This window comes from Notolepis coatsorum (genome assembly GCF_963971535.1).
Source record: "Notolepis coatsorum genome assembly, chromosome: 15".
Taxonomy (NCBI): Eukaryota; Metazoa; Chordata; class Actinopteri; order Aulopiformes; family Paralepididae; genus Notolepis; species Notolepis coatsorum.
Genome location: NC_140179.1, coordinates 38,679,391 through 38,688,441, shown reverse-complemented (window position 1 = coordinate 38,688,441; position 9,051 = coordinate 38,679,391).

The window sequence follows — 9,051 nt, the reverse complement described above, 5'->3', positions numbered from 1 at the left end:
TTCGTCGGTGCTTCTACTCTGTACCACAGTTTAGTCAAAGCTTTCTTGGCTGCTACTAATAGTATCTTAATCAAGTATTTGTCTTCCCCCTGAATTCCTTCCTGTGATAGGTTCCCCAGATACAATACTTGGCCTGCCTGGGGTATTTCATATCCTACTATTTCATTTATTATCTCTCCTATCTCTTCCCAATAGTTTCTTATTTTCTGACATCCCCAGAATATGTGTGTGTGGTTCGCTACTTCTTGTCCACATTTCCTCCAACATGGTTTCTGTGCTGGTGTGTAATTGCCCTGTATTTCTGGTGTTATAAAGAATCTAATTATGTTTTTCCACCCAAACTCCCTCCATATCCTTGATCCTGTGGTTGATTGTTGTATCTTACATGTGTTATACCATTCCTCCTCTGTTATCCCTATTTCTAACTCTTTCTCCCACTTTTCTTTTATATACAAGGTTGTAATTCCCTTACTGTTCATTATTGCCTGATATAGTGCTGATATAACCCTCCCCTTCCTTCCTTCATATGATTTTACCATTACCTTTAATTACCCCATTCTGTTCTTTGTCTCTGTCTTGTTTTATTTCTTTGTTATAGTAATCTCTAATCTGTAAATATCTAAAGTGGTCTCTATTCTCTATAGTCCGAATCTTTCTTTAAATTTTTGTAGAGTCTGCATCTCCCCTCCTTCTATCATTGTACATATTGCTGTTATCCCCCCCCCCCCCCCCATCTTTTGAACCCATGGTCGTCTGTCCCTGGTTTGAATTTGTTGTTGTGTGTTATCCATCTCAGTATCTTGGATTCTTTTTCTAGCTTGTATTTCTTTACTATTGTGTTCCATATGTTTATAGTGAATTTGGTAATTGGGTCTAGTAGTTGTTCCTGTCTTCTGAACAGCTCCCTATCTCCTATTAGTGCCTGCACTTTGAATCCCTCTCTTTTGGTTTATATATCTTTCCATTTGGCTTGTTCCATGTTCTGTTCCCCTTATCTCCACCCCTTTGATGTCTTTGGTCTGTCTAATTAGTTGAGCCAGTGGTTCGATGAATACATCGAAGAGCGTTGGCGAAAGACAACAACCCTGTCTGGTAGCTCTCTCTAGTTTAATCCGGTCCGTCAGACTACCATTTACCTTAATCCTTGCCGTCGGTTCTTGATATAATGCCCTAATTGTTTTTATAGTGTTTTTGTCTAATCCAAATTTCTCCAATACTTTATATAGAAATATCCAGTTTACACTGTCGAATACTTTTTCTGCATCTAGGCTAACTAATACTGCACTTCCTCCTTCCTTTTGTATCTCCTCTACCACCTGCACTGTCTTCCTTATGTTATCCTGTGTCTGTCTTCCTTTAATGAATCCGGTCTGGTCTTCGTCTATAATATCTGTCATAAATGTCTCAAATCTTTTGGATATTATTGATGTATACATCTTGTAATCTACATTAAGTATGGACACTGGTCTGAAACTGCTACATAGTTCTCTATCTTTCCCTTCTTTTGGAATTGTAGTAATTATGGCTTCTTTCCATGAAGGTGGCATTGTGCCTTCTTTCATCGTGTGTCTGAATGCTGCTTCTAATATGGGGCTCAGTTCCTGTCTAAATGTTTTGTAGAATTCAGATGGGAAATCCGTTGCTACCCGGTGACTTACTGCTCTTTGCTTTACTGATCGCATTCCCCACTTCCTGTTCTGTAATCTCTGCGTTTAATATTTCGTTCTGTTCCTTCCCTATCGATGGTAGATCAAATTTTTTTTTAAATGTCTCTATCTCCTCTTCTCCTGCCGCTATCGGTTGTGTGTATAGTTTCTTATAATATTCTTCAAATGTCTTCTCTATTTCAGCTGGTTCTCTTAGTATTTTGTTTGTGTTCGTGTCCCTTATTGTGTGTATTGTGTTCAGTTTTTGTTGTGTCCTGATTCGTCTAGCTAAAAGTCTGGTCGCTCTCGGTCCTCCTTCATAGTATGTCTGTTTCATGTATCTAGCTTTCTTCTCTATTTCTGTGAGCAGTTCTTTGTTTATCTTTCCTCTAACTTCCTTTACCTCTCTAAGTGTCTTTTGGTTCTTTGAGCTTTGGTGTTCTTTCTCTAATTCTTTCAGTTTCTTTATCAAGTACTGGTATGTCTCTATTCTGGCCTTCTTGAGTAATGCTGTCTTTGCTATAAATGTTCCATGTATTACTACTGTCGTGGAATATATTATCATGTCCTTATATATCTGTGTTGAGATATCATGTTATACAGCTTGACTTTCAGTGTGACCAGGTTGACTGGTTAATGTGTGTATGTCTCTTTAAGAAGACTCCATGGACTAACATCTCCCCAGTCATAACAAAGTTGTTGTTGCTTCCAGTGACTGAGAACCATTTTTGTTTACCTTCGTCATCATATCTGATATATTATGTTACGTCTGACAACTCTGTATTTAACATATGTCTGAACAGAACTCTTGGTCAGTCTATGGCCAGACGCTACTGTATTAACATGTTGTCTCTGACTGTAAACTGTCCTTTCATTTGTGGCCACGGATGAAATAAACTTTCCTATTATTAATAATGACTCAGAATCATTGATGTAAACGGCTCATCGTTTAGTCCTTTAATATTTAAGCATTACATCACGCGCAGGAGTGGTTTGTGAACAATAAACCATGCCTAGGGGTGGTCGTTAGACCCCCCTAGGCATGGTTTATTGTTCACAAATCACGACTGCAAGTGGTGTAATGCTTTTATACAACTGCCATATTCATCCAACCTTATTGCTATACAATAAACACACATTAATCAAAGATTTATTGAAAAAACCATCCGCCAGAAAAAGTAGTTCCCACAACTACAAAAAAGACAAGTTGCCTCCATGTGGAAGCAGCTTGAAGTGCATCCAACCAACTAACACATCCAACTGTGTATTATTGGAATGATTGAGAGAAGTTGCCTCATGTGGAAGCAGCTTGAAGTGCATCCAACCAACTAACACATCCAACTGTGTATTATTGGAATGATTGATTGAACATTTTATTACCAGATGCAGAATGGGTACAATACAGTACGGCTCAATACACACAATTGTTAAGGGGATGCAGACCTACTTTCTATAGAACTTCATTCTTAGATGCTTCTATAGAAAGTAGGTAAAACAAATTAAAAAGTTTTCTTTGCCCTATAGGAAAAAAAAGTTTTCTTCGCCCTATTTTTTTATTTATTTTTTTAAACCTACTGTAGAGGGCCTAAACTTAACCAGTTGGAAACCAAGCGTACAGTAATAAAATTAGCAATCAATCAACCAATCAACTCAATAGGCCATGCTCACTTAGAACAGCGCAGCACCCAGCTCTCTCTCAGTCTGACTATCCCCCGCGTTGCAGGCAGAGTGTGTGTGTGTGTGTGTGCGTGTGTGTGCGTGTGTGTGTGCGTGTGTGTGTGTGTGTGTGTGTATGTGTGTGTGTGTGTGTGTGTGGGGGGGGGGGGGGGGTGTGGCGGTGGGTGGAGACTAGAGCGAGCGCTGACAGTCGAAAGGAAAAAAAAATTGAAAAAGAAAATTGAAAATTAATCAATCAATCAATCCGCGATTTTTCTTTTGTTACAGAATGATTCAAGACCCATCAATTACATCATCCAACATTGTTTAAAGCACTAAGACATTCGCTGTGACAGAATCGCTTGATATTTAATCGTTTAGTCGTTATCAATAGGGATGCCCCGATCGATCGGCCACCGATCGTTATCGGCCGATACTCAGTATAAATATGCAATCTGTGAATTCCGATAATGAGTCATATTCGCCGATAGCGGAAACCGATCAAGCGAAGCTCTCACTCGCTGTCTGTCTCAGACACACACGACCTGCAAACTGCCGCTGCTCCTCCTCCCTAGCCCCGCCCGCCCCCGTGTAGAGTTTGTAAACAAAGAGGACTGAGATGCGGCTCCTCTGCTCGAGTCTGTAGTGCATTCGACCTGCGCTAACGTTAGCTACCTAGCTATCGTTACTGTTTAAACAAAATTACCCAGTCAACTATTCACGTTTAGTAGGCATTGTCTAACGGTATTTAGCCGGCTAGCTACCGATAGCTCCTGATATCAACAAATGATCCAGAAAGTCTAGTAGTCCATGTTCATACCTCCGTTAGCTTGCGTTAGCTGACGTTAGTTTACTGTTCAAAACGAAATGTCCCATTGAACTAAAGTTCTGTCTTAACGTCATCTAGCCGGCTAGCAGTAGCTACAGATAGCTCTTGATATCAATGTCTTATAACATTGATTTAATGCGTATTCGAGCTGAGGGCTTGCTGAATGTGAAATGACCAACGCACAGTAACGTTACCAATAGGGTCCCGCTGCAGCGCCGGAGAATCCTTTTTGGAGCTGGAGGCTACTAGAGTACACACAGACAGTGGAGCTGTTTGCAGATAGCGAGCATTTTGACTTGTTGCGTGGTGGCGATGTCTCGCAGATAATACAAGTACAAGTCTAATTATATAATATATATATTTTATAAAAAAAAAAAAAAAATTTATATAAAATAAATTTTAATTTCTTTTTAATCAAAAACAATCGGTATCGGATCGGGATCGGCCGATATGGCTCACGACGATCGGTGATCGGTATCGGTGGCAAAAAACGTGATCGGGGCATCCCTAGTTATCAACATATCCATTTGTTAAATTATTGTCCGGCATCTTGTGATCCGGCGGAGTGATGTGATGTGATTCGGTTGTGGGCGGGTCCTGGGCCAGCAGCGTGGAATTGTGAAGAATAAACACGTGTAAAATGACTGTTTCAGCCAATCAGAATCGAGAAATTTGCATGCCGTTGTATAATTCCCATTACACTACCTTTAGTGCATCCCATAAAATGTTTGGGTCTACCTCTCCATTATCATTTTCTTCTCTGTATCTAATTATGTCTCCTTTTACTTCATTAACCAAACCTTTGTTATTTAATAGTCCTACATTCAGTCTCCAAACTGTATTTCTCCGCCTACTTTTAAGATTCACTGTCAGATATATTGCGCTATGGTCTGATATCTCCGTTACCCCTATCCTGCAGTCTTCTACCCTGTATCTGTCCCCTGTTGTCATGAGAAAATAGTCTATCCTTGAATATGTTGTGTGTGGATGTGAATAATGTGTGTATTCTCTATCTAGTGTGTGCATTTCTCTCCATATATCCATGATTCCTAATTCTGCCATTTGTATATTCATATATTTGCTAATGTTTGTCCTCCATTTCTTTATGCTTGTCGTGTCTATGTCATAGTTCAGTACTACATTAAAATCACCTGTACAGATTAGGACCCCTTCCCCTTCCATCGCTATGATATCAAAGATTGTTTCAAATAGATATTTCTCACTTTCTGGTGGAGTATACACATTCACTAGTGTTACCATTTGACCTTCCATTTTCCCCTTGACCATTATATACCTCCCCTCTTTATCCCTTATTTCCCTGATCATTTCAAACTTCACTGTGTTCTTAATTAGTATAGCTACTCCTCTTCTAATGTCACGATCCTAGGCCCGGTCCTGGCTGGACTGGGCAGGATGATAACATTGGGCAGTGCCCTCCACCTAACAGTGGGCAATGCCCTCCACCCAACATTGGCTCTCTGCCTAACATTGGTCTCCTACCCTCTGGTGGCCATCCGCAGACGGTGCGCTCCAGTACACTGGACATCCTGACTACTGTGTTAACAATAATTAATAGTATGATTAATGTGGTGTCATGGTGTGTACTGTTGTTGACTTTCCCTTCCCTTGTGTGATGTGGTGTACTGTTGGGTTGTTATGAGTTGCTTTTGTGTTTGTCATTGACTGGTGTCTAGGTTGTTGTGTTTCTGTGTTGGCCAGGTGTTTCTGTTTGTTAATTAGTCTGGGTATTTAGGTGTCTGTCTGTCCTCCCTTCCTTGTGGCGACATTCCTCCTGTCTCCTTCCCCGTTTCCTGTCCACGCCGTATTGTGCTGTCATCCTAAGTGTTAGTGTTTGTTGTTTTGTTGAGTAGGTTGTTAAGTAGTTTCTGTATGTTCTTTGTATTGCACTGGATTCTACAGTAAACTCCCTCTCCAAGCTTCAATCCTCGTCTCTGCCTCCTCCATACCTTCCCTTTCTGCAAAACTGTATTCTACCTACCTCCACCGTAACATTCTAAGGTTCTGTTTAAAAGAACTATAAAACAGATTCTCATACCCGAATCTCTTCAGCTTTTCATGTTCTTGTGATATTAGATGTGTTTCTTGTAAGAAGATAACCTGCGCCACTTCTTTCTTAAGTTTCGTCATCACCTTACTCCTTTTGATCGGACTATTCATACCATTAACACTTTGAGTGCCACGGACGCGTTTTGTCGTTAGTTCATGCCGCCAGTTGAATGCCAGCAACGCTATATAGCGTTTGTTTGTCGTATTCTTTTTTATTAGCGATTTGAATTCATATTTCATCAATCGAGCCTCACGCTAGTGTTGCAGACTCTCTGAGCTCCATTGGGAAAATACCGCCCCCTATCGTCTCTCCCTGTGTAACTGCACCCCATTGGTTTAGACTGATGGGGGGGGGTCCAGCCTCCTCATGTTACTTCTCCGGCGAGGCATCTGAAGAGAACGAAGTGATCGCCGAGCCGGAAAACGCGTGCAATACATATTTACAGTACCCAACGCTGAATCAATAAACGCGATCAATATTTGGAATGACGATCAGGAATTGGAATAATTTTTTTGGAGAACATCTGATATGAGGTAAGCAATTTATTTTACCAGTCTTGGGGTAATCGGATCTGTTTTGACCTATATATCAGCGTGTGCCCCATGTGTGTGTGTATGTGTGTGCGCACGCTGATCAGGAAATGAGAGAATATATTTTTCAGATCGCTTATATAGCGTGCATAAGTACACATATACTATCGATAATCTAGCGTTTATTTGAAAACGATTCATAAATAGGCCGAAAAATTACAACATTTTTTGTGTATGCCAGAATATTCCAGTAAAGGGCGTTTATCACAGAATCTATATATTTTTCTGAAAAACGAGGGCTTTTCAAAATGCTATAAAACGGAAATGAACCGATTAAAAAACAATCCGTTTCGACAATGTTGACTGCAAACAAGTCATTGATAAACGACGGGCAGATTAGACACATAGCCATAATTTAAGACAGAGATTATGCGTTCACAACGCTATGTGGAAAAAAGAAATGAGAAATGCATACACTGTAATGCCGCAACAATTACCAATGTGTTTTTACACAAATGGCTTAATAAAGGAATCTGAATCTGAATCTGAATCATTGAAGTGGGTGCTGGCATTCAACGGGGTTTTACCATGTTAACAAGTGGCAACCAAATTATTAACATTCAACGACATAATTTTGATACCCTTAACTTGTGTCATATTTCTTTTCCAAATGTTCTCCCGTTCTACCCATGTCACATAAAATAATATTTGTGGTTGTAGCCTCTGCTATCCCTGTCTGATTTACATACATATAACCATAATAAACAGTAACATCAACATTAACACTTGGAACTTCCATGGTAGTTGAGGGTCTCAGTCGTATCCCTCTTTCCCCCGCTGGCGGGTGGGGAGTAGTGGCTCTCCTAGTGAGAGGGCTCCCCCTAGTGGCTAAAAGATGCGCACTATACATGTCCAACTCGTTCTGTGTGCGACCTCAGAGCTCCCGGTCATAAGCTCTGCATTAGTCACTTTCATGTTCCCGTCTATTTGTATTATGTGTCACGTGGTTCTTTCATGTCCGTCTCAATATATCTCTTGAATCTCCATGTCCTTTTTTATAACTTTTGGTATAATTATCTCGTATGTACTTTACCATCTTCTCATTGCATAAGTCCTTTTCATGTTTACATTTACTTGTATTGTGTGTGTCACATGTATACCAGTCTAATGTGTATTGTACTTATCCTTCCTTGGATCACCGTGTCCCCTCTCGTCTCCTCTCTGCTCCCCTTCTCCGTGTCTTTTCGTCTTTCTTCTCAGTTGATCCGCTTTGAATCGGTTCAGATCTCCTTCACCTTCCCGTCCTCCTCTCCTATTCCTCGTCCCTCGACCCTGGTCCATCTTCTCGCCTTCTCCAACCTCTGCATCAGCGTCGGTTCATGTCCCTCGTCGCTTCCCGCACGTCGTTGTACACCTTTATGCCTTCTTTCCAATGGACCTTCAGCGTGGTCATTGGTGATTGAAATCTGATTCCTTTCTCTTTCAGAGTGTTTTTTATCTGAACATAGCTCCGACGTTTTACAGCCACCTCTGTTGAATAGTCATGGTCGAAGGTTATCCTCTGTCCCTCCACCTCCATCTTCGTCTGCCAGGCTGCTCTGAGAATGTTTTCTTTGACTTCGAATTTCAAGAAATTAACTATAACTGCTCTCGTGGTCTGTTTATCTGTGGCTTCGGCGCTAGGGTCCTGTGTGCCCTTTGAATCCCTATCTCGTCGAGGTCTGACATTTCCAATTCTCCTCGAATTAGGTTGTCTACATATTTGGTCATCGAGTCTCCTTCTATCCCTTCTCTCAGTCCCCATATTCGTATATTATTTCTCCTTGACCTCCCCTCCAAGTCCATTAGCTTTTCTCTCAACATGTTTTGTTGTTCGAGCGTCGCCGTTAGAATTCCTTGTATTTCTGTATTCCATTCCTCCGTTTCAGCTGTCCTGTCTTCTAGCATCCTTATGTCTTTCTCTTGTTCCTGTAGTTTTCCATCAATTGTCTCGAGTCTCTTATTTATTTCTTCTCTGAGCTCGTCCTGACCCTTCTTTAATTCTTCCCTGAGTCTGTCGATGTTGTTCTGGATGTTCTGCGTGTTAGCTTGTAAACAAGACAAACGTCTTTCTCTGGTCTGCATCCCCTTAACAATTGTGTGTATTGCGGCATACTGTATTGTACCCATTCTGCAATCTGTTAAATAAAGTTTTCATTCATTCATTCATTCATTCATTCATCCATTCATTTAATTCATTCACTAATTTGTATATTTTGTATCCAGTTTAACCACCTGTACATTGTATATTTCTGTTGCACTTTATTGCTACATTTTCACTCT